General features: G+C 44.4%; 1 protein-coding gene across 1 annotated transcript in view; it reads right to left on the bottom strand.

Annotated features, from left to right (window-relative positions):
• The window catches only part of ASTN1 (astrotactin 1), a 587,016-nt gene that overhangs the window by 483,926 nt on the left and 79,544 nt on the right, over nt 1-23,546 (bottom strand). The gene's annotated exons all lie outside the window — the stretch shown is intronic.

The raw sequence follows: 23,546 nt of genomic DNA, 5'->3' as shown, positions 1-23,546 counted from the left end.
TGCCCCATGAAGACCCACAAATGAGGTAGGATGCAGGAGGGGGATGAAGGGGCTGCCATTAAGCCTGGGGGAGATTTTTTTTTCCTTTTCAGGTGTATTAAAACTATAAAGGAAACTAAACAAAAAAAAAAAGGAAAAAAAAAATGTTCTGAAACAAAAACAAACCCTACCCCAATGAAACAAAAGGAAACAAAATAACTCCTTTCCCCTGCTCATTCCTAATGGGTACTGTACTATACAGGTCAGATTTAATGATTGGAAAACTATCCTTCAGAGCTATATAACACAGTAACATGTAACCCCTGCTAGGGTCACATAAAATAAAGAGAGTTCTGATCCTGAGGATGTTCTGTTCTAGTACAGGCTAAGTAGGTTCACAAAACTGTGATCAGGTAAGATGCTGGATTGGACCTGGCTTAAATGAAAATGGATATATTACTCTGTAGAACAGAGAAAACAAAGCAAAAAGCTTTTCCCCTTTGTGACTACCTACATCTTCAGTCTTTACTGAGGAAGATATGACAGATACCCATGCCAGAAGTGATATTGAAAGATGATGATTCAGAGGAATTGAAACAAATCTCAGTGAATCTGAAAGATATAATAGAGCAAATCACCTGTACCAGATGATATACATCTCAGAGTGCTGATAGAACTGAAAAATGAAATTGCAGACCTACTGTTAGGAATTTGTAAACAAACATTAAACTCAGTGTTAGCGGCCCGACTACAGGGTCTTTTACCAACTATGATTCACGAGGACCAGACTGGGTTTGTGCGGGGACGCCAGGGGGTGCGTAATATCCGTCGGCTAATTGCCGCCCTCAGCTATCAAGCCCAGGCGGAAGCACTGATTTTGAGTCTAGACGCCGAGAAAGCGTTTGACTTGCTCTCATGGGAATACTTGTTTTGGGCATTAGAACAATATGGCTTTTCTGGAGCATTCCTGCAGTGGATACGGGTGCTGTACTCTAATCCGAGCGCCACTATACTGCTTAACGGCAGCCCCACGGAGGCCTTTCCTATACAGTGTGGGGTGAGGCAGGGTTGTCCCCTCTCGCCCCTGCTTTTTGTGTTAGCTCTAGAGCCCCTAGCTACGCGGTTGAGAGGGGAACGATCTTTTAGTGGTGTCAGCGTGGGTGGCCACCCTTTAAAAGTGGCGCTTTTTGCAGATGACATTTTGCTCTTTGTTGGCAGGCCGCGAACCAGTGTGCCGATTATAGTCCAGTTATTTGACCAATTTCGTCATGTGGCGGGCCTCCATATTAACTATGCTAAGTCTGAGGCTTTAGCTTTGCACGCACGCTTGCCCACGACATGGGGGGGTCCATTCCCTTTTCATTGGGCATCGGACAAGATTAAATATCTGGGGGTCTGGGTCCCTAGAAACCTGAAGCATTTATATGCCCTAAATATATCGCCCTGTTTGGCTAAGCTAAAGGCACAGTTGGCCGCCTGGACCCCTCTTCGATTGTCTCTTTTTGGCCGCTGTGCCCTGGTTAAGATGGTGCTGGTGCCAAAACTCCTTTACCTGTTACATATGGTGCCGTGCTGGTTGACGGGGAGTGATATCCGCTGTCTGCGTTCTTGTATTCAGAAATTCCTCTGGAAGGGGGCCTGTGCGAGACTGGCTTACTCCTTTCTGGAGCTGCCAAGGGAGAGGGGGGGGCTCAATATGCCTGATTTTCGCTTATATAATGTGGCCTGCCAGCTACGGTTTGTGGGGGAGTGGATGACGGGCTCCTTCAAGCTGTGTGCGGCGGGGATGTTGGCTTGCATAACGGACCCTAATTCCCCCTTGAGCGTCCTTCAGTCGAGTACTGGACTACGCAGTGACGCACTCTATCCCACTATCTTACTGTCCCCCTGCCTGAGGGCCTGGAAGTGGTGGCGTAGGTTTAATCACTTGTCAGGGGTCAGGTCCTTACTACTTCCTTTGGTGCATAATCTGGACTTTATACCAGGGAGGGATAGTGGTGCTATCTTTCAATCATGGGCGGATAGGGGGATTTTGTTTGCTTATTATCTCTATGATCCCGTAAATGGACAGCTTTTGGACTTTGCTACGCTGCAACGCACATATCAGCTCCCGACGAAGCAATTTTATGCTTTTTTGCAGGCTCGACATTACTTGCAGTCCTTCGCTTGGACCTTGGAGGTACGCATGGCGGAACTCAAGTTTGCGGATCTTTTTTTTGACACTGCATATCTTGCTAATACTATTTCTGGCTGGAAAAAGGTGGGACAGCGCCTTAGTTGCCTGAGCCGCATGCAGCATCTTGCTGAACGCTGGACTAAAGCTTTGGATTCACCTGTCTCGGAAGCTCAACTTACCACTTCATTTGCATCTCTGCATCGCCTGCTTTCTGATCTCAGTGCCCGGGAAGTACAATTCAAAATCCTGCATTGGATATATTGTGACGATGTTCGCAGGTTTCAAATGCGGCTGATTTCTTCGCCGCTTTGTATAAACTGTGGCTTAGTGGATGGGACCTTGCCTCACCGTCTGTTTTCGTGTTCCTATCTTCAGACCTTTTGGGTGGATGTTTTGGCGCTGATTGCTACCTGTACTGGACTCAAATTATCAGCTGCAAGTGAGGTGCTGTTGGGTAGGGCTGTGCTCACTTCTGCCCCGGGCAGCAGATCACTGGTTAAATTTGAAAGAGTTGCCGTCTTGTTGGCCTGTCGCACAATTTTGGCCGAGTGGTTGACACCACAGTTGCGCCCATCCTATCTTGCTTGGATTCACCGTATGGCTTTCCTGGCGCAAATGGAGCGTTTGGACTTTTTGGCTGGCCATCGAAAACCGGACAAGGTTTACTGTCGGTGCTGGGACACTTGTGTTTTGTTGTTTCCTCAGGAAGTACAGGATGGACTACGCCTTAATGGCTATACCTTTGACTGGTCTGGTACGACTAGGGGGGGGGGGGTGGTATAGGGTAGGTAATGAGTGTGGACTGTCTGTGGTGTGCCTGGGGTATGTTTGGGGGGGACGTGGGGAGGGGGGTGGGGGGTTGTATTTGTGACATTTATATACAAAGTGTCGGGAGGCTGCAGTAGTGGTTCCATACTGTCTTTTTGGACATTGTACTATTTGTTGTTGTTTGGATTGTGCTGTTTGTGTGGCGCTCTACTGTCGGCCAGTCTGGCTTTAATAAAAAGTATTTTGACAAAAAAAAAAACTCAGTTATGGTACCTGAAAATTGGAGGGTGATGTTTTTGAAAAGGGTTCCAGACGTGATCCATGAAACTAAGACTGGTGAGCCTGATGTCAGTGACATGAAAAATGGTTGAAATTATTCTCAAGAATAAAATTACTGAACAAATAGTTGTCAGGGAAAAAGATGTACTTACCAATTTTGAACTAGGTTCTGCCTGGTTTGGGGCCAGTGTGCTGTTTATTGATCAACAGAAGGACTTATGAAAAGGTACTCAGCATAAACAGCCTACATGTGGCCCCACCCCTGAGGATCTGAATTGGTACTCAGGGAACTCAAAAGGACTGTTGGGACACTGCACAGGTGTTCCCAGCTGTCACAGCTCCTGAGATCTGGGTACACCACCCCAGGAGTGGTGCGGAAGTGCAAGAAAGGACACTGGGTTTAATAAGGGCCGGCCTTCTGCTTAGCCCTCCCCCTTCCCCGCAGTTTGAGTATTTGGGTTCGGGAGGACAGTAGGTCTTTGCTGCAGCAAGACAACATGGTGAGTTCAGACAGGCTGGATAGACTGGAACTGTTATGGTTGAAGTGGACTCTTGGGCACTGTGGTGGTGCCACAGGGAGGAGCCTCTTGAGGATCCGCAGTGCTAGGCCAGACTCTGTACATACACAAGCTCAGAAGGTCTATCTTTATTATACGGCAAGAGGATTCCACCAGGAGTGGCAGTAGTGAGGTGATCCAATAGAGGTAGTCCTGGGACCCTCAGCAGAACTGTAGATGAGACAGACTGAGAAATAGATTACTCACTAGATGGTAGCTGTAAGGTTGAGATCCCAGCAAGCAAGTTGTTGGATAGAAGGCACCAAGACAGGAAGATCAGGCCTTCGAGGAGCGAGTACCTGATCCCAAATAGACACCTGTAAGAAGCAAAGGGGCCCCCAAGAATCAGGTACCCAGGTTAGAGAAAATACCCCGAAGGGCAGAGAGAGAGCTTCAAGTAGTATCAAGAAGCAGCAGAGTAGCTTAGACCGGAAGGTCCCAATCCTTGCTAACTCGCTGAAAGAATGAAAGTTTGCAGTTTATATACCCTCGCAGGGGTGGGTAACCTCCGGGGCTGGCCCGGGTATTCCCACGCTGGTCCCTTTAAAGGAAGGGATGTCCTCGCCGCAAGCGTCTAGATGATATCAAGGGGCGGGGCTTCGGCAGTGGCAGCATTCCTGCCACGAAGGAAGGCCTCTCAGCCTCGCGGCAGGCCTCGGAGCCCACAAGCATGCGGTCCTTCCTCTCCTCAGTGTCCTGTGAACTGCCAGTCCCCCGCGGAAGCAGGTAAGCATGCTGAACCTCGGGACCCAAGGTCGAGTGGCGTAACAGTACCCCCTCTTCAAGGATCCTCTCTGATGGGTTGTTGTCACCTGTTGTTGAGTCCACTTCATTCTCAGTAATCCAATCTTGTTCGCTGTCATAGAACTCCGAGTTGTATGTCTCTGTGTTATACCAGGAGGAAGATTTCTTCAGTGTTTCTGGTACGGAATTTACAGAGTCCTAGATAATTGAAGTTGATATTGTGGAATCCCTTCAAGCATTCTTCTGTTGTAAAAGAGCGTGTAACTGCTGGATCTCCTGTTCTTTATACGCCAGTATGTTTAATAGGCTTTGTGTGGCTTGTCCCTGAGATTTCACCAGTTCCTCGTTCTCCGAAGTCTTATGGTGCAACTGGTCTTCTAGCATGTCTATTTGGTTAAGGAGTTCTGAAGATTCGGCCCTCCTGAGGTCCCACTTGGCTGTCCCCTGGGGAGGTATAGCCTCTGATGTGACCATCTTCATGGGCCGAGAAGATTCAGGAATTTCAAAGCAGACTCCTGCACAGTGAGGTCCCCACTGAATCTGGTCAGGAGAAGACCAGTCGAACTGAGGCTGGTGTCTCTATAACCACGGTAATCCTAGAATTATAGGGCTCACAGCCTTGGGTAGGGCAAAAAAAGAAAGGTGCTCGACGTGATATGTTCCAACCCTTAATGATACTGGTTGAGTGATCCGTGTAACTACGCCCAGAAGAGGATTCCCATGTACAGATGCGAGAACCAGGGAGGGTTCCACCGGCGAGGTGAAGAGACTACAATGATCTACAAGGTCCTGTCGGATAAATTTCACCTCCAGCACCCGAGTCCACCAGAGCCTGCGAGGGAACCATGGTGGCAGCCAGATCTACTGACACAGGCAACAGAAAGAGAGGTGAACCTGTTGCAAGTCCGAGGGTTATAGCTTCAGGCGACTTTTGACAAAGTGGCATCGACTCTTGGAACCAAGGGGAAGAAGCACGGGAGTCCACCATTACCAGAAGAAACTGCTTGAATGCAGGGCGTGGTGACCGCCGCCAAAACTTGGCTCCACCAAGTTGTATCTGTTCTTCGGTAGGACCTAAAGGCTCTTTGGGCCGGAAAAATGATTCCGGAAGATGCCCTCGTCGCCTCTTATGGGCCTCCCGGGTCCGTTCTTGTAACCTCCGGTCGATCCTCCCTGTGAGGTCGATAAGTCCCTCCAGAGAAATGGGAAGTTCCCATGCAAACAGTTCATCTTTAATCTGTGAAGATAGACCCTCCAAAAATATAGTCTTTAAACTGTTCCCCTGCCAGTTTAGTTCTGTAGCCATAGTGCAGAATTCTATAGCATATTCACTTAGGATTCGAGAGCCCTGTTGAAGATGAAGAAGGCCCGCACCCATCGCTGGCAGTCTGCCGGGCTCCTCGAACACCTGTTTGAAGGCGGAAACAAACTGAGGTAGGTCAGATAGCAGTGGACTGGAGCGCTCCCATAAGGTTGAAGCCGAAGCCAGGGCCTTGCCATCTAATAGAGAGAGAATAAAAGTCGTTTTAATCACATCCATTGGGAACAGCAAGGGTTGTAATGTAAAGTGCATATGACACTGGTTTAAGAACCCCCGGCAGCACTTAGGATCCCCCAAATAACGGGGGGATTAGGCAAAGAAATCGCTGTTTGATGGACTCCCAGGACCGCTGGTGAAGTAGTTGATGTGGGGAAAGTTATATCTAACTTCTTCAGAAGATCCTGACAGAGGGTCAGATGATGGACATCTGCCATTACTAATTCCACAGAGGTCTGAAGGCTCTGAACCCTCTGAAGAAGACCAGGGAGTGACTGGAACACCTTCAAATCTTCAGCTTGCGAGTCTAGTTGAACATTTAATCGGTCAACAGAGGAAGATAATGCCTCCAGGAATCTTTGTTGTTCTTGATTCTTCTGGGCTAGGCCAGAGATGGCCTGGAATGTGGAAGTCTGAGCTGGGTCCATGGAGTTAGCAATCTGTTATGGTTGAAGTGGACTCTTGGGCACTGTGGTGGTGGTTACTCCCACAGGGAGAAGCCTCGTAAGGCTCCGCAGTGCTAGGCCAGAATCTGTACATATACAAGCTCAGAAGGTCTATCTTTATTATATGGCAAAATTATTCCACCAGGGGTGGCAGTAGTGAGGTGATCCAATGGAGATAGTCCTGGGACCCTTGGCAGAGCTGTAGATGAGACAGACTGAGAAATAGATTACTCACTAGATGGTAGCTGTAAGGTTGAGATCCGAGCAAGCAAGTAGTTGGATAGCAGGCACCAAGACAGGAAGAGCAGGCCCTCGAGGAGCGAGTACCTGATCCCAAATAGGCACCTGCAAGAAGCAAAGGGGCCCCCGAGGAGCGGGTGCCCAGCTTAGAGAAAATACCCCGAAGGGCAGAGAGAGAGCTTCAAGTAGTATCAAGAAGCAGCAGAGTAGGTTAGACCGGAAGATCCCAATCCTTGCTAACTGTTATGAAACCGCTATCTGATGGGAGGAGCAATCAGATAGGAGTTAGCAATCTGTAATATCTCAGATTTCATCTTGCTAAGGAGTTAGCAATCTGTAATAAATCTGCTGTTAGACTGCGGAGTCAGCAATCTATTGTGAAAGCTCTGTGTTACAGCTGGTGTTTAGCAATCTGTTATATCTGTTAAGAAACTGAGATAGTAGTGGTAAATCCCTGGGCCGGTGGCAGATGACCACGCCCCCGGGAGGACATCCCAAGAGGGATCACTGGCTAGGCTTGAGTATGGAGACGACACACATTAGTTCTTTTATTAAACAGGTTTTGGAAAACACCAGAGGTGGCAGTAGTGAGCTGATATGCCCGGCAGACACTGGAACCACGATCCAGGATGGCTGAGCTGTTGAGAAACTGTAGAAAGTGAGTAGGTAGAATAGACAAGGTTCATGAACAGAACTAGATGACAAAACTCACATAAGGTCTCAAGGAAGCTCAGGAGCTGGAAAGGTTTAGGCCCTCGAGGAGCACCTGTTTCAAGGGAAAGCTCTGAGAGAGCGATGGTAACTCACAATTGTTATGCCACTCGACCCAAGGTTGACAACTCAATTCACGTTAATTAAGTGACTGTAATGTCAACAATTAAATTGTTGCATCACTGAAGGAATCAAGCACAAATATGAAATGGATTCTTTTTTATACTCCTGTAACATGAACAAGGCCAACGAAAAATTGCTAATTTGGGAAATTTTCTAACTTCACTCATGGTCTCAGCTTTTCATTTTTTTTAAATGTTTTTCACATGTATTTGTTTACTTAAAAAAAATAAAATTAAAAACCAATTATTTCTTTGGCATATTGTATGTGTTTGATTCTGTTCCAAGCTGTTTCTCTTCAGTGAAGCTAAAATTTCTGCTGGAAAGGCTAAGACTCCCAGCTGAGAAGAGATATGCTTGCGGGAATGCATATTTGAAAGACTGTCCAGAGAAATTGTGGAACAAGTCATCCTAAAAAAATAATACTCGTTTTCTTACAATGTTAACAAAAATCATGTACGAATTTTCTCGTGGCCCTGATCATGGAAAATATAAGAATGAAAAAGTTCATTGAATTGTGGGGGAACTCAGTGATGTGTTAAGTGCTGGACTGATCATTCTATGACATTGGTCCTTTTCGGTTCATAAAGGTTTGACATAGAGTACCTTGTTACTTATGATGAAAGATATCAGCTAGTCAAGATCCTTTATCCTTTTGAACAGACACATTTATTTATTTATTTTAAAAGATCTATATTCTGCACTCATACAGTACATGGTCAAGGCCGATTTCAGTCTTATGCATACACAGACAAAAAATAGAAATGCACCAAACAAACAAACAAAACAAAACAAACAAAACAACAAACACTGAAAATTGTCTGCCATTATGTGAGGCAAAGCAAAGGAGAAGCTGAAATCCAGGAATGCCCATGCCCCACCCAGACCATGCCCACACACGCCCCTTTTTTGGAACTTTTCATTTATATACAAGCGGGAGATACGTGCATACTCAGGTGGCTTTTAAAATCTGCTCAGCATGCGCCAGCCTGACATATTGCTGTTTCTCCCAGTTTTGGTGCATGACGGGCTTTTAAAATTCACCTTTTAGAGTATTGTGTGCAGTTCTGGTCACCGCATCTCAAAAAATAGATAGTTGCATTGGAAAAAGTACAGAGAAGGGTGGTCAAAATGATAAAGGGGCTAGAACGGCTCCCCTACGAAGAAAGGCTAAAGAGATTGGGTCTGTTCAGCTTGAAGAAGAGATGTCTGAGGGGGAATATGATAGAGATCTATAAAATCATGAGTGTTATAGAATGGGTAAATGTTAATTGGTTATTTACTTTTTCAAAAAATACAAAGACTAGGAAGACCATAGGAGAAAATATTTTTTTACTCAATTTGTCTTAAATGTATCACCTAATAACTTCATTGAATGCCTCCTAGTCCTTGTACTTTTTGAAACAGTAAACAATTGATTCGCATTTACTCATTCCATTCCTTTCATTATTTTATAGACCTCATTATATCTCCACTCAGTCATCAGTTCTCCAAGCTGAAAAGCCCTAACTTCTTTAGCCTTTCCTCCATAGGTGAATTGTTCCATCTCCTTTATCATTTTGGTCACCCTTCTCTGTACCTTTTCTAATTCCACTATATCTCTTCTGAGATATGGTGATCAGAACTGCATACAATACTCAAGGTGCAGTCGAACCCATGGAGTGATACAGAGGCAATATGATAGTTTCTGTTTTATTCTCCATTCTTTTCCAGACTGTTTTATTCTCCATTCTTTTCCAGACTAAGGCTATAAAAACATATAGAGAGAGAGGCAGCACAATTTTCAAAAGCATTTACCTGGATAAAAGAGCTTTTTGAAAATTCCCCACCCTAAAAGCAACTAAAAATATGCACAGTTCAAAGGGAAAGTATGCTTATATGTCCAATTATTTGCTTTTACAGGATACTAGTTCTAATAGGGAAACAAAAACCAGTTCTGCCTTCCGTAACAGCCAGAACTCAAACAACAATCCTATCTATGAAAAAGGCAGCAATGCAACTACTGCCCCAGGCCTTGAAACAGATTCCTATTCCTACCAGCAGAGGAAAAGGAGTAGCCTAGTGTTTAATGGGCTGAGAACCAAGAAAGCCAGGGTTCAAATCCTACTGATACTCCTTATAACTTAGGAAAGTTGTTCTGTTTCCTGTTGTCTCAGGTACCCATTTAGAGGTTCATATTCCGCCACCGTTTGGCTCGGCTAGTTAGCCACATATCTGGCTAATTTAGGTCATATATTTAGAAGGGCAGCCGAGCTGCTGAATATATCCAGCTATCTTAACGTTACCAGATAAGTATATCCTGCTAAATTTAAATTTTAAATTTTCCTGGGCTGGCCAGAAAAAAAAAGCCCGACGTATACCAAAACTGGGAGATACACAAATATGTCGGGCCGGTATGTGCTGAGCGTATTTTAAAAGCCACCTGGCTACACGTGTATCTCCCGCTGTGCGCACAAATGAAAAGCTCCAAAAAAAGAGGTGGGGCATGGGCGTTCCTGGATTTGAACTTCAAATTAGCCTGTAAACACTTATGCACACAGGCGCATGCTGGGGTCCCCTGCTGCGATAACATTACTTCTGCTATAAATAGACAGATTGGTGGGGTTTTAAGGTTGGGGCTAACAGGGGAGGAGGGAGGCTATTAAACTAGGGGAGTTTGGAAGTCCTGTTCCTCACCTGGGTAAACTGGAAACAAACTGGGAAAACTGGTAATAGTGTTGGCGCACGTCTCTATTAAAATCTCCCCACTTATGAGGTAGAAGCGGCATTTGTGTGCATAGGCAGATATCCACTTAAAATTGTGTACGCATGTGTGCGCACTCAGGCTATATTATAACATGCGCATGTACACATGCGTATATTATAAAATGGCTGCATCCCTAGGTGCAGACCAACGGATATGTGCACATGTGTGCCCACTCACCTGTTTAAAAGTTACGTCTTAGCCAGATAAGGTATCCAGCTAACTCTGAATATCCTCCCCAGATAAGTCCAGCTAAGTGGCACTGAATATCACCCTCCATGAATGTAAGTCCACTGGAGCAGGGATTTCAAGTACCTGAATTCTAAAAATACTATAAGACACCTTGAGCATTATTTAGAGAGATGGGCTAAAATCTAAATTTATTACTAGCAAATCACATCCTGTTGAGAAAACAGGACAAGCAGGACTACCCAGCAACTACACATTAGCAGGATACCTCATGTTAGACATGCACACAGAACACAGAAACTCTCCAATTCAGAATAAGCGTTCACAAATTTGAAATATGCTGCCATAAACTGAAGTCTTATCCACTTCAGGCTCAAATTGTCCCCTTCTGCTCCCTGCAGGACAGGAGGGAAAGGGGAAACAGGAGGAGAAGGACTGGATTAGGAAGCAATTTGACACTTCTTTGCTTTGCTCTGCCCTGTCCTTTTTATCCTCATCCTTTCCCATCTTGTTCCATGTATGGAGGGGGGGACTGGATTAGGAAGAAGGGGGCTGTTGTCTGCTGCCTTAGATTCAGAGCCCTGGCCAGTAGAGTCATCAGGCAGAGCCCTCTGTGCTCATGCATAGTGAACCTCTGGTGCCACCCCCAACAATTCTCTTCTCTAGGCGATCGTCCAGTCTGCCTAATGGAAGAGCCAGCTCTGAGGCTAGTGTGCATTCACCCAGAGACTTCCTGGCTACTTCAGTCCTTTGAAAAAACAGGGTTTATTCCAAATTCTACAACAGAAGACAAATTATTAACCTACTAAGATGTTCCACCAGCAACAACTCAGAATCATTATAAGGAACATATAATTTCCAGTATCAGGAGAACATGATTTCTTTCCCTCACACAAAGCATAAAGTTGGACATCCAATCTCTCCTAACTGATCCATCTATTTTATACCAAGTTACTGATCTCAGCAGGTTCTCATTCTTTTCCTGATTAATTTTCCCAGGCAGGCAGGAGTTATGGCTCACCCGGTCTACAGAACTCAGGGATACTATCAGTCTGGCAGAATGAACTTTGAACCACCTGCATTTCGTTCCACATGCCTTTTCCTGCTGGTTCAAGTACTGGGATTTCACATCAGTATAATTTCTTCTCTCTTTCTCTCGCTCATAGATATATACACTGTGGAGTAAAGTTTTTCATAGGGGTTTTGAAGCATATTAATAATGTGTATGCATATATGCTATTTTATAAATGTTGAGCGTAAGCACATATTTTCCATTTCTTGCACACAGTTTACCAGGGAAATAAGGGGAGGGAAAGGGAGAACCGGGGCAATGTTCACTAGTATGCACAGCAGTTGCTGTTTTGTAAGAGATACATCTATATACATTTGTATAATTGTACACCCCTTAATTGACTTGCACTAGTGAAATCGGACTTGTCTATTGGCTGCAGTTTTTGGGTGGGAGTTCTTTGGTAAATGGTAGGAGTTCAGGGTGATGTGCAAGAGGATGTAGGTGAACTGGAGAAGGACTAGATGAACTAGCAGATGTATCAATGAACTGTGATTTAAAATACATGCACAAGTAAGCATTTTCAATACTGATATGTGCATACTTTATAAAATGCCTGCCTCCACATATAAAATCAGGGTTATGCATACATATATTTTTAACACATTTAAAATATACATATGTTTATAAAATAAAGTATGCATTTTCATGCATTGAAAATATTTGCGCATACTGAAACATAGACGCATACATTTAGAGGAGAAATATGTGGTATTTTATAAACTGTGCAGCGCCTGCCACACAGTTTATAAAATACTAATATTAATCTCCACACATCCACTTATGCACTTAAATGCTGTACCATGGATAGGTTTGAAAGTTAGGTTCCCTATCACAAATTTATGTTTCAATTTATTTGTTTAAAAATGTATATCCCGCCTGTCTACAACATTGGGTGGGTTACAATCTACATACATAAATCCATTAAAATGAACATAATATAAAATTATAAAGACAAGAACATAAAAAATTTCAAAACATCAACATAACTGGCCAGAATAGATCTAAAACAATAGGCTACAAAACCAGCTGGAACATAAAACCTACCATGTGCGCTGCATGATTAAATATAAATTATAAAACAGTTGTTAAACATAAAATCTTTCCTTGCCTCCTCTAACACATGCCTGTAAAACTTATTCAATCATGAGACAGAATAAATGAGTCTTAAGCAGCTTTCAAAATATTAAAATATATGTTTCTGCCTTGGCCTCTTCTGGTAACTCATTCCATAAATTAGACCCCATCACATAAAACTGCTCTCTGGATTCTGCTGGGTGTACTCGATGAACTGAAGGCTCCACCAGCAAATTTGTTGAGGCTGATCTTACGGTGCGAATGGGTTGATAAATGTTTTGAATACATGTTTAGCAATCAATTTTCATGTGCCACTAACACCTTTAAATCTATTGGGATCCATTTTTAAAGGGATTTGGCTAGATGAGCCTCTGAAAGTTGACTGAGTTGAGCAGTTAAATTCAGCCACCTAAGTTAACTAGGTGGATAAATGTAGCCTACCAAATTCTGGTGGGGTTCGGAGGCAGGATTAGGTTGGGGGGGAGAGAAAATTAAGAAGCTAATGCTGATTTTTAGTGCTGGCTATCTGATTCGATTAGTCAAATCCTGGCACTGCAATAGCAGGCCTCAATCTGGCCAGCCACTCTCCCCTTCTTCCAACTAATTTAAATTAAGAGTCCCAGCTGCCTTCGCTTTGATCTCTCCCTCCCACCTAACTCTAATTTTTATTTACAAAATGCCCTCACTGCCTACCTCTACTCCCTACCTACAGCCCAACTGAAATTTCTTTAAAAAAATAAATGTCCTAAATACCAACCTCCCCTCTCTCTCCCCCCCTTTTCCCTGCAGTATTTATTTTATTAAAAAAAAAAGTCCCCTGCTGCCAATCTTCCCTCCTTCCCTTTCTCCCTGCTGTAAAGAAAGAAAAAGCCCTTCCAGGGATTCCCACCCACCCAAGAAGAATAAAATGGGAGCTGTGGATCCTCTCTCTCCCAGTCACCTTTCCATGCCTTTCTGGACAGCAGAGAGGGGAAGGGGAGGAAAGGGACCCCTAGCAGGGCTGTCTCTTTTTTCACAGCAGGGAGGCAAGGGGGGGGGGGGGGAAGAGAGAGGAGATCAGCAGCAGGGGCATTTTTATATATAGTCAAGACGAGGGTGGCAGGGTGTTTATTTTAAAAAAACAAAACACTATAGTTTGCTAGGAGAGAGAGAACAGAGAAGAATGGTGGGGCATTTTATAAATAAAAATTGTGGGAGGAAGGGCAGCAAGGACTTTTTTTTTTTTTAAATAAAAGTTACAGTCAAGTTGAAAGGAGGGATTGTTGGTTTGGGGACAGGGAAAAGGACAGGCAGTTAGAGCTGATTTTCATAGCTAACTAATTAGCTAAATTTATCTGGTCAAATTTTGATCGGCTTGATATAAGCTCATTTTCAGCTGAAAGCCTACCGGTTACATTTAGCTGAAAATTTCGTTAAAAATTGCTAGCTAAATTTAGCTGGTTATCTTGTCTATTCAATAGCTATTTGAAAATTGACCTTAAGCCACTACCACTTCGAATTTATGTGTCAATCATACCAGATTCCAGCCATCAGTAAGTATTCATTTCAGTGAAAATGAACTGTCATTTACATTTTTCTCTGCTAATGAGTTTATACTATAATATTTAGGCCAGATTTTCGAATCCACGCACGGGCGTTCATTTGAGCGCGCAACCCGGCGCGCATGTTATAAAACAGCTTTCCAAAAAGATTGTATCTAACACATTCAAATAATGTGTAATAATGTTTCCAAATCAAAATTAGAAAAATAAGTTGTTAACATTTTTCTTTATCTTTCACATAACTCTGTGAGCCACACAAAGTAAAGTTGGAAAAAAAAAAAGCAGATAAAATGTTATAAAATCTGGGGTTGGCGCACCGAGCCCTTGGGGAGCCCCTAGGGGAGCCCCGATGGCTTTCCCCGTTTCCTCCAAGGCCGCTCCGAAATCAGAGGGAGCTTTCCTTTCGCTTTCGCTCCCTTTCACTCCCCCGCACCTTCCCTTCCCTTCACCTGTCTAACCCGCCCCCCAGCCCTACCTAATTCCCCCCCCCCTACCTTTATTATTTAAGTTGCGCGCGCCGGCAAAGTGCCGGCACGTGATCCCCCGGCCTAGCAGGCCTTCGGAGGCCTCTGGCCATGCCCCCTCCCTGCCCTGGACCGCCCACGCCCCGCCCTTTTTATCAAGCCCCGGGACATACGCGCATCCCGGGGCTTGCATGCGTCGCTGAACCTATGCAAAATAGGCTCGGCGCACGTAACCCCCCTGCACGCGTAAATCCAGCCGGGTTTACGTGCGCAGGGCTTTTAAAATCTGCCCCATATGGTTTCTTATTCATTTTGCATTTCATTTGAAGTTAATTTGGTTTGTTTCATTTAATAAGTGAAATAAACATCAAATCAAAAAAACCTGAAACAAAGAAGGGGCCTCTCCATGCCGAAAAACGTCATAACTGCAGTGGCAGGAGTGAAGCAAGAGCAACTGGAGATCATTTCTGCTCCAGTTTGACTTTGGAAGACACAATCAATGGGATAAGAGAAATCTGGAGATGGTAGGAGGATAAGAGAAGGCTCAGGGTAGGGCCTAGCTTCAATATTTGTAAGTCTGCTGTACTTAGTTTCTTAAATGAAAAAAAACAAACAAACAAACCCCCCCCCCCCACCTGAATTTTAGTGTGTGGGAGGGGGTGGGCTCGGGATTTGTTTCATTTTCTAATTAAACAGATCAAAATGTTTCATTCAGTTTTCATTCTGTTACAAACCTATTGCACATACCTAGCTGACTTGCTTATTACAATTGCCAAAGATACTTTTATATCTCCCTGAATATCTAGTAATTCTTTTATCCATATTCAAACAGCTTTCCAGAAAGATTGTATCTCACACATTCAAATAATGTGTAATAAATAATGTTTCCAAATCAAAATTAGAAAAATAAGTTATTGTTAACATTCTTCTTTATCTTGACTACTTTCACGTGAGCCGCACAAAGTAAAGTTGGAATAAAAAAAAAAAAGCAGATGAAGAGATTATTAATGATCTGTCCAAGAATTCTGCCCAAATGAACAAGAGCAGATCAACAAATCAAAGGCCTGATGGAAAATAGAAGGTCAGAGGGAATGGTACAAAGCCCATGGGTAAAAAAAAGTACCCTCTGCAGGAATGCAGGCAGTTTGCTAATTGTCCTGAAAAGGACTTAACAGAGATGATTTTGACTGTGATGTTATGACTGTTTGATACATCCTGGAAGAAAAGAGAATGAAAGTTCAACACACAAACTGTAGGTGATATCTTTTGCTTGAACTAACTCGGTAGGGTGAAATTCCTCAGATCCATTTTGGATTTTGCTGAAAGTATGGGTTTTCCTTAAAAGGTTTTTCCGAGATGGCTTGATGGACCTCCAGACTTTTCGCAGGTTTGCTGCATCAGCTGGCAAACCTCTTTTTAGCATTCAGAACTGGTCTGATGAAAACATATCTCCTACAACGTGTTTCTATGCCTTTATTTCTACCCGACCAAGCAGACTAACATGGCAACCACACTGCTTTTATTCAAAGAGGACATCACTCACAAAGCTGGATCAACTTTTCCCAGGGAAAGCAATAGGAAGGTGAAGTCCTTCGGAGATGAAAGTTTGAAAGATATGGATGGCAGACCAAGTCCCTCTTGCCTTCCATAAGATGTTAAGAGTGTTTGCCATGAACACTGGTATTAACTTTGTCTGATGGCTTTGTATAAATAGTCTGTATATGTCAGGGGTTAATAGCTGTATGCTGCTCCTAATTACTTGTTTGCTTTAACCCTCCTGTCCCATATCTGCATGGAAAGGTGCTAAACTTGCCCTCCAGCTGATAATAGCAGCTGCTGTTTGATGTTGGAACCATCTGTGAAATGCAGACAAGAGAGACCAGAAGTGTTAAGGAGAGAAAGCACTTGACACTTGAGGCTGGGGGAGGAGAATCAGTGGGGGGAAAAAAAAAGAAAGGAAACTGAAACACAAACTTGGGAACAAGGGAGCAAGAACAGAACAGAGTCAGAACATAGAAAATGGAAAAAGTGAAAGGCTGAAAGAAATTAAAAGAAGCAAATAGGAAAATGTGGTTGTGCAACCAGTAGGAAAGAAGGCAGGATAATAATTAAAAAAAAAAAAGCAATAAAATGAAAAGAGGTGAATAGAACAAGAGAAAGCCTAAAGAAGATAAAATGCTTCTATATAAAGAAAAAAAAAGTCATTGAGAGTTGGAAAAATGAGTAGAAAGGAAACAACATTTAGGGAAAAGAAATAAAGCACAAGAAGAGGAGGGATGCAAGGAAAGGAAAAAACCAGAAAGAAAAGGAGAGTGGGTAAAAGTTGCTGTGATTTTGATTCAGTGAGAGTTTGTGTTCTGGTTTTCCCAAAACCACTTTCCTCTCAAAGCTGCCAGAGGACGTTGAGTACTACGAAGAAAAACCATGGGCCAAGGGTCCCAAGCTGAAAATATCCTAGCCAGATGGAAGGAGGCTCCAGTCCAGATGTTTGGTCATTTGTAGCTTCCCTGCTGTGGATGGCCGCTCAGCCGGCCTGACATGGTCTGTGATCTTGAGCAGCATCTTCTCAGCAGCTGGGGTCATTATAGCAGCGGTAACTTGAAGGACAAAAAGAACTCCAATCATCCCTGGCACAGACTGGGAGCCAGCTATTGCACTCTGTGAGCCACCCCCCCTTATCTTCTCAGCGGGTACACTCCGGCCGCTGTCTTCAGCATGGCAGAAGGCCGCTGACCACCTTGCAGCAGGACGCCGCCAGCTCCTGCTCCTCCCGGTTTCCCCTTAGGCGCACGCATGCCCAACATCGGATTTCCTAAAGAGGCCACGGTGGAAAAGTCCCCACAGCCCCTGCTGATGATGTCACAGCATCACCCTATTTAAGGGCAGCTCTCCCGATGCACCCTGCCTCAGTAACAGGTCCAGCTATGTCCAGTAGTGCATGTTGCTTGTTCCTGCCTTCGTCTGACCAGCCTGCCTCTGCTCTATCTGTCCCTCTTCCTCTCCCTCAGACAGATACCTGGTTTGGACCATTTCCTAGACACTTGATACACCTGAATGCTGCCTGCCTCAGTCCTTGCCTGGACTCTCGATACACCTGAATGCTGCCTGCCTCGACACCTGCTTGGACTTTCAATATGCCTGACTATCGCCTTCCTCTGACCATATCCTGCCCTGGGACTATGTCCTTAGTCTTCAGAGGAGACCTCCACCTGAGTCCTGCTGGCCCTGGCCCCCAAAGGCCCAACCCAAGGGGATCGTGGGCCAGTAAAGGTGAAACTCCTGACCATACTCTGCATCACCTGGGTCTGCAGATAGAGCCAATCTCACCCCAGCCCAGAGGTCCACAGATACAACGCCAACAGGCTTCATTAAGAAACCAATGAGGAGTTAGGTCAAACTGAGATCACCAGCATCTTTATTTATTTATTTATTTAAGTATTTTATATACTGTTGCTCCAAAATAAGATCAGAACGCTTTACAAAAGCAACATTCACATTATAGGACCACATAGCATCGGATCATGTGACAATCACATTATAACTTAACATCAAAACATGTTAGCTATATTGTTATAGTAATTCATGATGGACTAGTTCCTTTTTTGCACTTAAGATTGGCAGTGACTTATCGTGAATTTCATCACAAATCAAATGAGTTGTATGGCTAATGTCATGGTGGACTGCTACTACTACTACTACTACCTACGGTTTCTATAGCATGATTAGAATTTAGGAGGTAATTTTAAAAGAGGGTCATGCATAAATGTAACATACTATGCCTAAAGTGCACTAATGAGTATAAAACCTATTGACAATCCAATGGCAAATATTGCAGCAATTTTCAAAAGCCCACTTAAACCCAGTTTTAAGTGTGTAAGTAAATCCTTTTCAAAATTACCCCATGTAGCGCTGTGCAGATAAATAAAATAGAGTTAGTCCCTGATCCTTGGATCTTGTAGTCTGGTTGAGATACACAGACAAGACATATATATTTCTAGTAATAAATTAACTGCTGTAGCAAACGTGTTTAAAATGAGAAGGTTATGATTCAGAAGAGTCAGTGTTTTTTTCAGATTTGAAAGTAATCTATAAAAAAAAAAAAAAGTGGGATTTGAGGCAGGACTTGGAAATATCTAGAGAGGGAGCAAGATGTACCAACTCCGAAAGGCCGCTCCAGGCACACAGTGCAGTGCTGTGGAGAGTATGCAATCTGCAATTAGTAATGGAGAGGAGCAGCTGCCCATCAGATATCACAAGGAAAGGCAAAGAGGGAGATGAGAGAAGAGAGGTCACATGGAATTGTGGAGCGAATGCAATTATCGGTGAGGAAAATGTTTCAACTGAAGGCAGAAGCAGATGGGGAGCTAAGGTATTGTCGTGAAAAAGAGAGGTAGCATGGTTGTAGTAATGCTGGAGAAAGATACATCGCTTGGCTGTTTTCTCAGTAGACAGAGAACTGACAGCATTCATCACAAAGCACAGCCCTGAATCTGCTTATGACGGCTCTGAAATGGAAAACTCCTTTATTTTATTGCTTGATGACTAAGGTCTCAGAGCAGTGATATCTCGGAAAGAAGTTTTAAAGTCCCTGTAAATCTTACATCCCTCCCACGTCTTTTCTAAAGCCCCATCCCAGATGGCATGCCAGGTGGCACTGGTGACCCTCACTGACCCCGGGGGGATTGATATCTCCTCTGAGGCAATCCCTCAGCCCTGCCCTTTGTGTCGCCACTTTGCTCCCCTCCCCAGGATTAAGTGCGTTACCTTTTGCTGCCCACCTGACCCCGGCTGATCCCCAGGGGATGTGGAGACTCAAGCCCGAGCCTGCTGCACCGTACTGCTACAGCCTGAGCCATGAGAATGGCTCCCTAGACCTCTTGTTTTAAATATAGCAGAGTCCTCATTTTAGCTTTCCCATTTCATGTCCACCACATGAAGGTCAGTCACATTTCAGTAAATGGGCATAAAGCTTAAAAGGAAGGTGGAGGATGTAGAAGCTCTTTGGTGGGAATGTTAAATGAGAATAGCAGAATGCTGCTGCCGCTCACCTGGTCGCCCATGTGTGGCATCGCCGTGGACAACTCCACCAGATTCTCGCATGTTGCAGAGTCAGGTTGAAAGCTGTCCTCCTTAGGTCTGAATAACTTCCTTAATCCAAGGCTTTCTAGGCATCAGGCTCATTGTATTCAAAACATTCTGTGGATTTGCTGCTTTGTAGCTCTCTAACCTTTCCTCTGATGATTAACCTCCCACTTCTTCCGTTCTGCAGTTTGGTCATCTCTTTGTCCTATCTGACGACATTTCTCTTTCTATTACTGTATGCTCTGTTATGCTCAGGCTTGTGGACCCTTGGCCGACGAGAGGATGGTATACCTTTCGGGGGGGGGGGTCCATAGGCTCTCTCGTCGGGTGGCGAGGCAGAACAGGAGGAAGGACCAGCTGACCCTTGGCACTGGAGACTGAGGCGAACATGGAGGCGATAAAGAGAGGAGATAAGGCTCTGTGTCTTCACCACTGGTGGTCTGCGGTCCCCCCGGGAGGAGCCCGTAGGGACCCGACTGCTGGGACTTAGGTGGACCTATGGAGGTCAGGGTAACGGTGCAAAGACCAACTGGAGCTTCGCCCTGGAGGCCCGCGGTCCCCCCAGGAGGAGCCCGTAGGGACCCAGGCCGCTGGGACTTAGGTGGGCCCTTGGAGACGGAGTCTTGAAGGAGTCCTAGGTCGAGTGCCAGAGGGTCGTCGCTCACCAGTCCGAAGTCGTGTACCAGAGAATCACCGCTTGCCAATCCGAAGTCAGGAACCAGAGAATCACTGTAAGCCAATCTAAAGTCAGGAACCAGAGATTCACCGTAAGCCAATCCAAAGTCAGGAACCAGGAACACCAAGATGGAACAGGATCCAAAGCTCAAGGATTCACCGAATCAAGCAGACTGGACAGCGCTAGAGGATGTTGCCAAGTCACTGGATGAGCAGAGGAAGCTGCCTTTTATACGTCCTCTGCCCTGGCTGATAGAGAACAGGTGAGGCCATTTAAAGGGATGGGTCCCTTTAATTCTGTGGAGGGGGGCGTGGCCTCATGCTTAAGCATGGCGGTGGCCATTTTGGATTTCCCCCGTGGAGGAGAGACGCCGCTAGGGGGAAGCAGGACGATTTCCCCTGCAACGGGCAGCGCCGGAGGCCGCGCAGGCGCGATGCCCCGAGTCAGAGCCCTCCCCCGGGGCTCCCGCGGCACCGCGAATCAGGTAGGGGGGCACGGATGTGGGGCGCCACGGCCGCAGAGCACAAAATGCTCGGTGTGCATTGCTATGCCAGAGCCTTTTGCCTAAACAACTTCCTTCCCCTTTAGGCTTACCTATTTTGTTTTTTTGCCTATGGGTTGCAAGATACTGTGTAACAGACATTAGGATTGTTATAATTAACAGCCAAGTCAAATAATCAAGAATCTTACAGATAAACATGTAAGCTTTACACACATTTACACACATGGAATTCAACTGTATAATAATTATGCTTTTGTTGTTCACATACACCCATCAGCGAGTTGACAACTCACAGTGACTCCATAAATGTCCACATCATTTTCAAGGTATTTGGCTACCTAAGGGCTTGCATTTCTACTAGGATTTCCATCTCTGTTTATTAGTGTATTTTTAGCCTGTCGGACAGACCCAATTGCTAATTATTTCTTCTGTTATCTCTTCAAACCTGAATCTGCTAGCGTGCTTCAGTCTCATAGCCTTGAACCATAAGTTGTCGGTGTGTGGCATGAAAATATGGGGTGCTGCACAGTTCACATAGGCTGTGGGTGGGAGCTTGGGGTTAGGTATGCTGGAAAGGGAATTTGGGGGCTTCCTCAAGTTAACTGGCCCTTTAATTTTGGGGTGGTTAGGGTGCGGGAACCCAAAGGATATGTATAGAGCATGTATGCTCTGAAAACCATGGTCCCTTTAACACGGCATTTTGACTATGAATGTGTGCTACATACATGATTTTTAGTACTTTGGCGCTACATCCCAATGAACTGCATGCAGCAAAAATGTACCCTAAAACTAGCATGGCCATTTTTAAAGGTGAATTTTAAAAGCTCGGAGCATGCATTAATTAGGGGATGCGCCAATAAGTTGGGCTTGTGCATGCCAAGTGGATTTCGAAAGCCTCCGAAATACGCATGCATCTCCCGCAGTGCACAAATCTCCAAAGAGTTCAAAAAGGGGCGGAGAATGGGCATGGTCTGGGCAGGGCATGGGCTTTTCAGGACACGATCTAGAACTGTGCGCGTAAATACTTATGCACCCCAGCATAAGTATTTACTTTTGTTATGGAGGTGGTGCAAGTTCTAAAATAAAGAAAACTAGGTAGATCTCCGGGGTTTTAAAGGTAGGGGTTAACTGGGGGGAGTGAAGACTATTAAACTAAAGGGGATATGGTAGACCTCTCTCTTAACTGGGTGAACTGGGAATGAACTGGTAAAACTGGGAATGGCATAGGCACATGCCCCTTTTAAAATCCCCAACTTACACAGTAGAAGCAGGATTTGCAAACCCAGTACATGCTCATTTAAAATTTGGGGCACATGTGCATGCAGCCAGGCTATTTTATAACATGTGCGCATATACACTTATAAATGGCTGTGATTCTGGATGCAGGCCGATGTACACATACAAATGCACGCATGCATGCCAGTTTGAAAGTTACTGCCCCTGTGTTTAGTAAATAGTCTCCTATGTAACATAGTAGATAATCTCAAATAACGACCATTTGGCCCATCTAGTCTATCCAATTGCCCTCACCTCCCTGCTTAATCTAAGGATATGTCCTAGCTGTCAGCCACACTTCCTTATCCTTCCCCCACATCCATTACATTAATTATATCTCCCAGCTGTCAGTAGTATAAGTTTGACCACCTGCAGAACATTGTTCCTGCTCCCTAGGTGGGAAATGTAGTCAAATTAGCCTATATCTCATGCTAGGAAATCTATCAAGTAACATTTGCCTCCCATGCTAAGAAATCTGTAACAGTTATGGTTACTATTCCAAGTAGATAGTAAATGATACGTTAGTTTGTCCTAAAGTTACTTATAATAATAATAGTCAGTACCGAATTCAAACTCCGTATAAGTGATTTAATGACTCTTATAACATCCCATAGGCTCATTCGGCATCTCTGCTCCTTATCAAGCCACAATTGGGATCATCTTTAATCACTGGTCATGAATTCACTTATATATATTTTTTTGTAGATTTTTTCTTATAAATAAAATAATTCAACAATGCTTTCCTTTCGGGATACTTCCCTTTAGGGGATCACAGTCCATGGAGGGTGCTACCCTTCCAAATTAATCAGAGTGCAGTTCGATGTGCATGTTTCGCGTCCATTGCTGCTTCAGGAACTCCTCTGACTGTGTGTTGTTATTAACGCATTTGTATGCCAAGATATCTTCGGTTACGCTTTAGTCGCTGAAAGAACAGATTATTATTACAACCATTACGCTGGGATTGCACTTGCCTTACTCGGTCTTTAGAGTATACTTACAGCCTCGCGAGCGTATACATTGCATCGTTGCAATTCGGGGAAGATCTCCTCCTAAACGGCAGACTCTGAGAAACTGCTTTTAAGTGCATGTGTGTCATCTAAATTCAACTGATTATTCATGAATGCGCTAGATGACTTAACTCGAATCACCCTGATTTTACTTCCTATACGCATGCGTTATAATTCCAAGGGAACCTGAAATGTATTAAATTAGAAAGTCTGCTGATTTCCAAATGAACACACTTTCACAAACACTGAATCCATTCAATTTCTCGATTTAGTCCGTGTGGATGAACGGTGTTTAATTGAAAAATCCACCGCTGTTTGCATGTTCTCAATTGTTTGACCCGGTCTCCACCACGCCAGTGTGCGG

This window comes from Rhinatrema bivittatum, chromosome 10 (genome assembly GCF_901001135.1).
Source record: "Rhinatrema bivittatum chromosome 10, aRhiBiv1.1, whole genome shotgun sequence".
Classification (NCBI taxonomy): domain Eukaryota; kingdom Metazoa; phylum Chordata; class Amphibia; order Gymnophiona; family Rhinatrematidae; genus Rhinatrema; species Rhinatrema bivittatum.
Note: the sequence above shows the minus strand (reverse complement) of the source record. Positions and strands in the feature narration are given on the sequence as shown.